This window comes from Podarcis bocagei (genome assembly GCF_964188305.1).
Source record: "Podarcis bocagei genome assembly, chromosome: 5".
Taxonomy (NCBI): Eukaryota; Metazoa; Chordata; class Lepidosauria; order Squamata; family Lacertidae; genus Podarcis; species Podarcis bocagei.
In genome coordinates, this window is record NC_138129.1 from 41,886,752 (window position 1) to 41,899,196 (window position 12,445).

At 43.1% G+C, this 12,445-nt stretch overlaps 1 protein-coding gene across 2 annotated transcripts in view; it reads right to left on the reverse strand.

Annotated features, from left to right (window-relative positions):
* LOC308586657 (dual specificity tyrosine-phosphorylation-regulated kinase 3-like) overlaps positions 1 to 12,445 on the reverse strand; it is a 43,821-nt gene that overhangs the window by 17,714 nt on the left and 13,662 nt on the right. The gene's annotated exons all lie outside the window — the stretch shown is intronic.

Here is a 12,445-nt window from a genome sequence, read left to right on the forward strand (position 1 = left end):
AGGCGGCGGAGGGGGGGGTTGCTGGCAGGCGGCTTGGTAAATAAAATCATTTGAGCGACCCAATGTGTGCGTGTGTGTTTTAGGGCCACGCCTTAGGAACCTTACCGGGACCTCAAAAAGAGCCTCTTGTCTGTAGCGAAGCCACGTCGAATGCGAATAACAACAACACAGAGCCTTGTGGCACCTTGAAGACTAACACGTTCATTATGGCATGAGCTTTCGTGGACTTTCGCTGTGGCTGGCGCTTATTGCAGCATGGGCTGCCCTAACAGTTATTATGCCGCAAGCTCTTGGTCTGACACAAGTGTTCTTCTAAACAAAGCTGCCAGATCTTGTTAAGGTGTCAGCACCACCACAAGACGCTTGCTACGCATGGGTATACGTCTTCACTCATAAGTCTTCCAAGAAACAGTGGTTTTGTTATTTTAAGGAGGAAAACCATAACTCAGTGGTATAAAGCAACTGCTTTGCACGTAGACGGTCCCAAGGGCAACACTCACACAACTTAACACTCAGCATCTCCAGTTCAGGCTGGGAGACCCCTGCCTAACATTCTGGAAAGCCACTTGCCAATCACGGTAAACAATACTGAGCTAGATGGACAAGTGATCTGGCTTGATAAAAGGCAGCTTCCCCTGCTCCTGTTTTATCTTTCTGCCTACTAAACAGTTCTGTGTAACTCCCAAGCTTGAATACTTTCAGCAACAGGCCAAGTGTTATGTCCACCATGACACTAGAAGATCCAAAACACATTCAATCTGACAAACCAGTTAAAACTAGGCTACATTTATTTCCAGTGTAATTGTATGCCCATCTGAGTTTGGTGGGTCTAAACCAGAGAGCCTAGGGCTTGCTGATCAGAAGGTTGGCAGTTCAAATCCATGTGACGGGGTGAGCTCCCATTGCTCGGTCCCAGCTCCTGCCTACCTAGCAGTTCGAAAGCACATCAAAAAGTGCAAGTAGCTAAATAGGTACCGCTCCGACGGGAAGGTAAACGGCGTTTCTGTGCGCTGCTCTGGTTCACCAGAAGCGGCTTAGTCATGCTGGCCACATGACCCAGAAGCTGTACGCTGGCTCCCTCGAACAATAAAGCGAGATGAGCGCCACAACCCGAGTCGTCCGCGACTGGACCTAACGGTCAGGGGTACCTTTACCTTTACCTCCACCAAAGTGTGTGTAGGATTTCAGCATTAAGCTGTGTTTTAAATAAGCTTTGGTTACGAACTTACTTGTAACAGAGGATTGTTTTTGTTGAGTGGAATATACAATGCCTGACAAATTGGGCTCCCGATTATCTAGGGCAAGGGTGGGGAAGCTCAGACGCAGTGGCCAAAATGTGGTTCTTGGATCTCTCCCCAGGCCCTCCCTGTGTTCTTGAACTCTGATAATGCCTGTTGCTTTTCTGGATGGAGGAGAGAGGGGGATGTGTGTAGATACTAGCCTACTGTACAAATGCAAAATGTACATGTATTGCTTCATCAGTGAGGCAAGGTGGGGTGACTGCCTCAGGCAGCAGGATCCACAGAGGCAGCAGATCCTGATGTAGATCCTTATCCCCCCCCCTTGGGGTTCTGATTTAGATCTTCACTCACCCCTTCTTCCTTGGCAGGGAAGGGAACACTATTGTGGTTCACCTCAGATGCCCAGATGTCTTGGACTGGCCTTGGTTCCACCGATTTTTGCTGGCAGGTTGGTGGAAAGGGAATGCAGGACAACATGGGACATACATTATGTCAAACAAAAAGTGTCAGGTGCCCCACCCCGTTTCCCATAAGTCCTGTCTTTTGATATAAATTTGACATTGCTTGATATGGATTTCATATAAATTTGATATAGCTTGATATACTTGTTAATATAAGTGATGTCCTACAGGATGACAATGGTGGGTCATACACTCCCTCAATGCAACCTGCTGTCCCAAGGTGTACTGCACAATGCTGTCACCAGTACTGAAGACTGAACTGCCCATCTAGACAGGGGCACCATCTTGTTCTTCACCTCAGGCATCAATATGTCTTGGGTCAGCCCTGCAGGAACACCCACACATATTTTGCACCTCACTCCAGTTGGTAGGCATCAGGATTCTAATATTTGTTTTGCTTTTATTTAACAGCATTTGTACACCACTATATTGTAGAAGCTACTAACATGAGTTTGACCAAACTGCGGGAGGCAGTGTAGAAACCTCAAACCAGCTTACATAAAATATATAATATACATTGAAATTATTGATAAAAGTCTGAAGTTAAAAGCAAGCCGACCTACAAAAAATAAAAATAAAGCAAGCAGTTAAAAATATATGGATAGTTCAGTTGCTTAGAGTGTGGTGCTAATAATGCGAAGGTTGCAGGTTCGATCCTTAGGGTCCCTTCCAACTCTACGATTCTATTATTATTAAATAAAATTACATATTAAAATACATTCCAACTTTACATTACAGGTTGGGCCTAAACAAAAAAGCAGGCACTGAAAACAGTATAGCAGAACAAAATAGATTGCAACACCTGAAGTCTGTCCACCTGTTTATAGGTTTACACATTACGAGTTCTCTTTAAGTTACACCTATGCCAATCAAAACAAAACATAATGTGTTGAATACTATCTGTGTGCAGCCAAGAAAAGGTTTTGGGGTTTTTTGTGTGGAGCTCCTGTGCTTGGTTATAATGAGAACTTGGGATGCTGACACCCTGCTACCATATATAAAATTTGATTTTGTACTAAGAATGAAAAATATTGACATAACTTCAACCAAACTGCAGATAAACAAACGTTGTGTTCAATATGCCTTCCGTTCTCTTGATCCCTAAAGTGAGTTTTTATCCATCCTTCAGTTCTTAGAATCTTTATTTCTTTCTTTTTAGCTGAAAACTCCAATTGACCTCCTCACGGTTGAAAATGATACCTTTTGTTGACTATTAAGTATGTATCAGAGTTTAATTTGGAATGTTACCCTCCTTATATGAAAGGGTTTATGAATAAGGCTTTATATGAATATCCCATGATCAAATATTTGGGTTTTCTTTTCAAGGATATCGAATAATTTTGCAAAAGCAATGCTGAGAGCCATCTGGTGCTGTTAACAGGGATCACAGCCTTCCTCATGTCTCTGGGGCATATGTGCTGTACCATGCCATTTTCCTTCGGGGAAGCAAAGGTCACAATAAATATTTGCTGCCTCCCAACCCCAATCACATTTTAGTTGTTTAGCAGGTTTGCCATTTATTGTATTCTAATTGCTTTCTATGCTTTGTAGTCTCACAGGGAATGGTCCATTAAAAAATATATTGTGTAGATTCATGTCAAAACCACATTTTCCCTCCACGTGAATTATTCCAGACCAGCTGTGCTCTATCTTGGAATATGGAGGCAAGTCAGTCAGGTTGTCCCTTGAGATGCACGGCTGAGGTTTGCATTTCGGTTACCTCTCAATTAATTAATTAATGCATATCTGACACAAGTTGTGAAATAGCTTTTTCCTACAATAGTAGAAAAATGAAGAACCAAAAAGTCTAATACTGGTATTGCCTCAATATGGATTTTAGACCTCATAAAGCCTGTATTGGCTATTTGTTGGCCAATTCATGACAGATTCTCATATTGTCAGTGTAAAGAAAAGCAAAAAAACTATGCCATGTAGACTACAGTGAAGTATTTTTGGAATTCTCCATGAAGCTCATTGGGTGACTTTGGGCCATAAAATGAAATGAGGAAGGGGATTGTGTATACTACTTTGAACACATGGGCGTGCTTAGTTTGTTTGTTATTGTTAGTTTGTTAACGTTAATATCGTTTTGTGGATTATGACTGCTGTAATGCTTTACGAATTTTATTACTTATCTTGCGGCTGTGCTGTTTAACCTGGTTTTTAAGTTGTTTTTTTAATGGTGCTTTATAGAAGGTTGTTGTTTTACTGAAGATTTGTTAATTATTTTATATGATTTATGTTGTAATTGTGATGTTCTACCATGTTCTTAGGGATGCGGGTGGCACTGTGGATTAAACCACAGAGCCTAGGACTTGCCGATCAGAAGGTTGGCAGTTCGAATCCCTGTGAGGGGGTGAGCTCCCGTTGCTCGGTCCCTGCTCCTTCCAACCTAGCAGTTTGAAAGCACATCAAAGTGCAAGTAGATAAATAGGTACCGCTCCAGTGGTAAGGTAAATGGCGTTTCCGTGCGCGGCTCTGGTTCGCCAGAAGCGGCTTAGTCATGCTGGCCACATGACCCGGAAGCTGTACGCCAGCTCCCTCGGCCAATAAAGTGAGATGAGCACCACAACCCCAGAGTCGGTCACGACTGGACCTAATGGTCAGGGGTCCCTTTACCTTTACTATGTTCTTATTTATTGTACGTAAGCCGCTTTGTGATGCATGTAAAAAGTGACATAGAAATAATAAATGAATGAAAATGAAATGAAGATGGAATATAAACAAACAAGTGGTATAATTAATCCAGCCTTCCTCAACCTGATGCCCTCCAGATGTTGTTGAACTGCAAACTTACTGCAGATCAAGTTAGATGGCCTGTGTTCAGGAATGGTGGGGGCTGTAGTCCCATGTCGAAGGCAGCAGATTGGAAAAGCTCAATTTCTTCTCTGCTCAAGATTATTTTGAAGAAGGCTGTCCAACTTTGTTCCTTACACAGGAGTTATTGGTGAGATGTGATTTTCAATTCACGTTATATTACACTGAGGCGAACATACAACAAGCACATTGTAGGCGTATTTGCTTCCATTTTCGCTTCCTTTCTTTATGTAGAAAGAATCCGGTATGCAAATATTTTATACAAATTCAGTCTCTCTCTCTCTCTCTCTCTCTCTCTGTGTGTGTGTGTGTGTGTGTGTGTATAATAAACACCATGCTGTAATAGCCATAGTATTTCACCATATATTCCATTTCAAGGTAGAAATAGAATAAAACCAGAACATTTACTTATCTTGTTTTTACATGTACCAGATTTTAATGAATAATCTTCAGAGTATGAGAGTTATTCTCTGGTTTCCATCAAAATAGCTTCTCCTTAGAATATTTTACACATTTTTGCTTGATGTGCCTGGGCTTTGAATCATTTTTTTAAAGCAAATCAGCAGCAGCCAGACAAATGTTGAAATACCTTTAAATTAAGAGTTAAATGTTAATTGCTCTAATCTTGCAACTGGGTACAGCTAGATAGTAGTTTCAGAGATTCAGGGGCTTTCATCCTTATGGATATGCAGAAGGCTACTGGCCCACACAATCCTATGTCTATTTACTCAGAAATAAGTCCCTCTGAATTTGATAAGACTTACTCTTAAATGAGTGTGTTTAGGATTGTAGTTTGCATAGATCATGACAGGTAGGAACCTTAAACATTTGCAGTGCAATTCTGTTCATTTTAACTTTGAAGTTCCACTAAGGTCAATGGGGCTTATCCCCAAAAGGTATGAACAGAAGCAGTCTTACCTGACTATTGTATCTGCTATACCTTCTGATGCAAGCATAAATGCACAGTATTTTATTGGAAAGTGTCATGAGAAGGACAGTAGTTAAAGAAAGACAATAGCCCATCAAGTTTCTCCTACCTTCACAATCCGCCTACCTCTTTAATGTAAAAGTACAGCTTCTGGCAAAGAAAAATTGTGCATGTCTTAAAACAAATAGTAGCTAAAAGTAGCCCATGGGCTGGGTTTTGTGGTCCCACAAGACCTCCCACCAAGTCATTAAAAAACAACAACACATGGATCCCCTGCTGTGATGCCAAAAGGTGTTTTGCTGCTTTGCATGGTTTTTTAAGAATGAATGCTCCCATAAGTCCCTTGCTGTGATACTGTGATGCCAAAAGGTTTTTGTTACACCCCCCACCTCCAAAATTAAAAGAATGTCTATGGCCACTTTACACTTTGGCCACACCAACTTTGACATGCGACTCTGGGACCACAGATCAATGTGGCACAAGCTCCAAATGTAAGTAAGACCATTTATAGCTACTTATGTGGGTCATATTGGAAATCTTCCTTATGGTATTGTTATAATAATAATAATAATAATAATAATAATAATAATAATAATAATAATAATAATAATAATAATAATAGAATCATAGAATCATAGAATCATAGAGTTGGAAGAGACCACAAGGGCCATCGAGTCCAACCCCCTGCCAAGCAGGAAACACCATCAGAGCACTCCTGACATATGGTTGTCAAGCCTCTGCTTAAAGACCTCCAAAGTAGGAGACTCCACCACACTCCTTGGCAGCAAATTCCACTGTCGAACAGCTCTTACTGTCAGGAAGTTCTTCCTAATGTTTAGGTGGAATCTTCTTTCTTGTAGTTTGGATCCATTGCTCCGTGTCCGCTTCTCTGGAGCAGCAGAAAACAACCTTTCTCCCTCCTCTATGTGACATCCTTTTATATATTTGAACATGGCTATCATATCACCCCTTAACCTCCTCTTCTCCAGGCTAAACATGCCCAGCTCCCTTAGCCGTTCCTCATAAGGCATCGTTTCCAGGCCTTTGACCATTTTGGTTGCCCTCCTCTGGACACGTTCCAGTTTGTCAGTGTCCTTCTTGAATTGTGGTGCCCAGAACTGGACACAGTACTCCAGGTGAGGTCTGACCAGAGCAGAATACAGTGGCACTATTACTTCCCTTGATCTAGATGCTATACTCCTATTGATGCAGCCCAGAATTGCATTGGCTTTTTTAGCTGCCGCGTCACACTGTTGGCTCATGTCAAGTTTGTGGTCAACCAAGACTCCTAGATCCTTTTCACATGTACTGCTCTCAAGCCAGGTGTCACCCATCTTGTATTTGTGCCTCTCATTTTTTTTGCCCAAGTGCAATACTTTACATTTCTCCCTGTTAAAATTCATTTTGTTTGTTTTTGCCCAGTTCTCTAATCTGTCAAGGTCGTTTTGAAGTGTGATCCTGTCCTCTGGGGTGTTAGCCACCCCTCCCAGTTTGGTGTCATCTGCAAATTTGATCAGGATGCCCTTGAGTCCATCATCCAAGTCGTTGATAAAGATGTTAAATAAGACCGGGCCCAAGACAGAACCCTGTGGCACCCCACTAGTCACTCTTCTCCAGGATGAAGAGGAACCATTGATGAGCACCCTTTGGGTTCGGTCAGTCAGCCAGTTACAAATCCACTGAGTGGTAGCAGAGTCAAGACCGCATTTTACCAGCTTCTTTACAAGAATATCATGGGGCACCTTGTCAAATGCCTTGCTGAAATCAAGATAGGCTATATCCACTGAGTTCCCTTCATCTACCAGGCTTGTAATTCTGTCAAAAAATGAGATCAGGTTAGTCTGACATGACTTATTTTTCAGAAATCCATGCTGACTATCGGTGATCACAGCATTCCTTTCTAGGTGCTCACAGACTGTTTGCTTAATGATCTGCTCCAGAATCTTCCCTGCTATTGATGTCAGACTGACTGGGCGGTAATTATTTGGGTCCTCTCTTTTCCCCTTTTTGAAAATAGGGACAACATTTGCCCTCCTCCAGTCTGCCGGGACTTCGCCTGTTCTCCAGGATTTCTCGAAGATGACTGCCAGTGGTTCTGAGATCACATCTGCCAGTTCTTTTAATACTCTTGGATGCAGTTCATCTGGCCCTGGAGACTTGAATACATCTAAACTAGCCAAATATTCTTGTACTGTCTCCTTAGTTATTCTGGGCTGTGTTTCCTTTGCTGAATCATTTGCTCCAAATTCTTCAGGTCGGGCATTGTTTTCTTTATCGGAGAAGACTGAGGCAAAGAAGGCATTGAGGAGTTCAGCCCTTTCTGTGTCCCCTGTTTGCATTTCACCATCTTCTCCTCTGAGTGACCCCACTGTTTCTTTGTTCTTCCTTTTGCTACGAACATACCCATAAAAGCCTTTTTTGTTGCTTTTAACCTCTCTAGCAAGCCTGAGTTCATTCTGTGCTTTAGCTTTTCTGACTTTGTGTCTACACGTGCTGGCTATTTGTTTGAATTCCTCTTTGGTGGTTTCCCCCCTTTTCCATTTTTTGTACACATCCTTTTTTAATCTTAATTCAGTTAAAAGTTCTTTAGATAGCCACCCTGGCTTCTTTAGGCACCTTCCATGTTTCCGTCTCATTGGTATTGCCTGACGTTGTGCTTTTACTATCTCCCTCTTAACAAACTCCCAGCCATCATGAACTCCCTTTCCTTTTAGTATTGCTGTCCATGGGATCTCACCCAGCACTTCCCTAAGTTTTATGAAGTCGGCTTTCTTAAAGTCAAGAAATTGAGTCCTAGTATGCTTGGCTGCTCCTTTCCGCTGTATAGTAAACTTCAGAAGAGCATGATCACTCGCGCCTAATGATCCTTCCACTTCTACCCCACTAACCAGGTCATCAACATTGGTTAGGACCAGATCTAAAATGGCTGTTCCTCTTGTTGCTTCTCCCACTTTCTGGACAATGAAGTTGTCTGCAAGGCCAGTGAGGAATCTGTTTGACCTTATGCTCTTGGCTGAGTTTGACGTCCAACAAATATCCGGGTAATTGAAGTCCCCCATTACTACTATCTCCCTTCCTTTTGCATGCTTGGCCATCTGTTCCAGGAAGGCATCATCTATGTCCTCCGTTTGGCTTGGGGATCTATAGTAAACTCCCACAATGAGGTCTCTGTTATTCTTCTCTCCCTTAATTTTGACCCAAATGCTCTCACATTGGCTTTGAGGTTCTAAATCTTGGATCTCTTCACAGGTATACACATCCCTGACATATAACGCCACTCCTCCTCCTTTCTTGTCTGGTCTGTTTCTCTGAAATAGATTGTATCCCCCCATTATTACATTCCAATCGTGGGACTTATCCCACCAGGTTTCAGTGATGCCTATTATGTCATATTTAGTTTGCTGTACCAAGAGCTCAAGCTCATCTTGTTTATTTCCCATGCTTTGCGCATTAGTGTACAGACATTGAAGTCCATTAATCATTCCCCCGTGTCTCTTATTTAAGGATTTTTTCCTCCCACCACTAGGTCCGCGTGCTGTTTGCTCCATTTGGTCTATGACATTTGGATGATCATCTTCATTAATTGATAGACTCCTACCTTCAGGAGCACTGTCTCCCTCCCCCACATTAGTCAGTTTAAAGCCCTCCTGATGAGGTTTCTGAGATTTTTGGCAAAAACATTCCTCCCAACCGTTGTGAGGTGCAGCCCATCACTTGCCAGAAGTCCATCTTCAAGAAACTGCAGTCCGTGATCTAAGAATCCAAACCGTTCCTGTTTACACCATTTGCGAAGCCAGCTGTTCACTTCCACTATTTTCCCCTCTCTCCCTGGGCCACGTCGTTCAACTGGGAGGACAGACGAGATGACAATTTGTGCATTTAGTTGCTTCAATTTCCTGCCGAGAGCCTCGTAGTCTCTTTTGATCTTCTGGAGGCTATTGCTTGCAGTGTCATTGGTTCCCACATGAACCAAGAGGAAGGGGTATTTGTCAGTGGGTTTTATGATTCCTTGCAGTCGTTCAGTTACATCTTGGATCTTAGCCCCGGGGAGACAGCACACTTCCCGAGACATCTTGTCAGGCCCACAGATCACTGCTTCTGTTCCCCTCAGTAGGGAATCCCCTATCACCACTACACGCCTCCTCTTGGGTTTGGTCGGGGTTCTTCCGTGAGCTGTCCGTTCCAAGGTCGCCTGCACATTCCCTGAGGACTGACTTTGCTGCTCGTCTTCATATACCTGATCGACTGTAATGAGGGAGAGATCCTCAAATGGAGTCTGCTCTTCGTCTTCCATGCTAGGGGAGAGGACCTCAAAGCGATTGTGTATTTCTAAACAATCAGAGTGAACCCTGGGCCTCCTACTTCTTTGAGTCACGTTTCTCCATATATCTGGCTCCTGTGTTGATGAACTAGCCTCCTTCTCAGGGGAGTCCCCTGTCTCCTCCTTGGTGGGGACGGTGTGCTCTGTTGCTTCCAAGAAGAGCTCCAGCTCTCTAATTCTTTGGAGCGTAGCTACACGTTCCTCCAGTTGCTGGACTTTGTCTTTTAAAAGGGCAATCAACATGCAATTGCTGCAGGTGAAGCTGCCTGCAACCTTTGGCAAGATGGCAAACATTGCGCAGGAATCGCAGGCGACTGCAGCTGTTCCCTCCCCTTCCATCTTGAGATCGTGTTGTTGGGGGTGGCTACAGAGGTCCTCCATCATAAAAAGCTTGAAGACAGGACAAATAACTTCGCCCACAAAAAAAAACACCTAGGTCTCCCCCAACAAATAATAATAATAATTTTTTATTTATACCCCGCCCTCCCCTCATCAGATATACGGTTTCAGAATGAGTTTAGGCTGCCCACAAGTCGGACCTTGCTCTTCTTTGAGTAAGCTTGCTCATTCCAGTAGAGCCTCAGGGGGAAATCTTAGGGAGGTGAAGACTTCTAGGTCAGGGGTGAGCTAAAGGTAGATGTGGATCTACTGGTAGATCTTTGGGTGATGTGCAGCAGATCAGTAAGTAACAGGAACAACAACAACAACATGTATCCACCCTACTATTAAGTACAATGAAGAAAACTTGGAGTGACCAGAAATAGAATTTTGTGAGGGTTGTAAGCTCATTTCACTTCCGACACAAAAACCCTGTTCTCATCAGATGCACATAAGAACCATGTTCTTTAATTCTAAATTTATATCCTTTGCACCTGGTTCTAGTTGGTTGATCTCAGGGTTCTAGTAAAACTCAAAACAGATCCCACAAGCCTGAAGTCTGCACTGCTCTGCTCTAGTGATCCTTTGTACATATTCCCCCACTTTTGCATATATTCCCTGCTTCGTTAGCTCATTAGACTTTTGATATCCTTAATAATGTAGGATATCTGCCCCATTGCCATGGACAGTTGGACTCTCCTTGCCGCATTGTATTTTACATCTCCAGGATGATGCAACCCTGTAGCTAAGGAAACAGAATCTTGCCCATGGCAGGCTCTGGGTTTACGCCATTCACTATGTTTGCTAATGCTTTCATGGCCATCTTCAGTACACACAAGTCACTCAGATTGTAGTCCCTGTACCCTCCTTAGAAAAGCAGCAGTCTGAATAATTAAATAATAGGCCACTTACAGGCTCTTAGAACATCTTGTTTTTTCGACTGTCTGCTAACTTAGGAATGCTGCCAAAACCCTATGATTGTCCTGGAGTCTTCAGGATTTAAATACTAATCTCCAGATTACTGATATGCTGAAAGCAGTCCATGACAAATGTCAAGTGATTGTAACATGGATACTAAATAGCCCCATGATTAGGAAGCCCAGTTGCATCTATTTAATAGGGATACACTTCATTCAGCAAGAACAGTACAGTATACATATAGTCAAAGTCTGTGGTTTGTACTTTCATTTGAGGAGCGATGGGGGTCTGTTCAACCTCACACATCTCTGTGCTAAGACAAAACTGTGGCGGCCTGGCGGGTCTTTATCTGAGAGATGTTGTTTGCAGATGACACAGCCTTGAAGTTCACTCTGAGAAAGCTCTACAGAGACTCATCAACCATTTTGCCCAAGCCTGCAGGGAGTTGAGCCTTACCATCAGCCTGACAAAGACCAACATTCTGAGTCAGGATCTCACCAGCACTTCATGCCTCAGCTGGGTTCCACCATAACCAGCAACCTCTCCATCGACACTTAAACTGGGCAAGCGTATTGGCAAGGCTCGCCTCTCCAAGGGTATAGGAGAATGTGATGCTAACAATACCAAGATGAAGGACTACCAGGCTTGTGTGCTGAACATGCTGCTTTATAAAAGTGAGCCATGGGCAACGTACAGTCGACAGGTGTGACATCTCAATGCCACATGCGCTGCATCAGAAAGATTTTGGGCATCACATGGCAGGACAGAGTCTTAAACAAAGATGTGCTCTCCCAAGCCCACATTCCTAGCATGTTTGCACTCCTGTCTCTACAACATTTACCCTGGCTTGGTCATGTCCAAATAATGGAAGATGGCAGGATCCCCAAGGACATGCTCTATGGGAAGCTGGCTTTAGGCACCAGGCCTGTTGGCAAACCAACTCTACATTACAAAGATGTCTGCAAATGTGACATAAAGGTTAGCATCATCAACCCCATCAGATGGCTGCAGGGCATTGAAACAGTCAGGTCATGCATCCATAGCAATGACCAGAGGAAGAATGACTGTTGGGAGGAGCGCAGAGAAGAAACACCATGGTGTATCTGCAGCAGCACAATCAAACGCTTTCATCTGGCCCAGCTGCAACAAAACACATTTCTCCCATATTAGTCTCTACAGCCACAGCAGGTGCTGTACCTTTCTAATCTTCACCCCCCAAAGGCACACTCCTCCATTGTCTTCCAAGACAGACAGATGCCAATATATTGAAATGTATTTTTCCTTAGATACAACTTCACCCATAGCAAATTAATTTTAGTAACAAAATTTTAGTCAGTAACAAAAAACAAAGAAACAAAAAAAGCCAACAAATTTGGAAAAA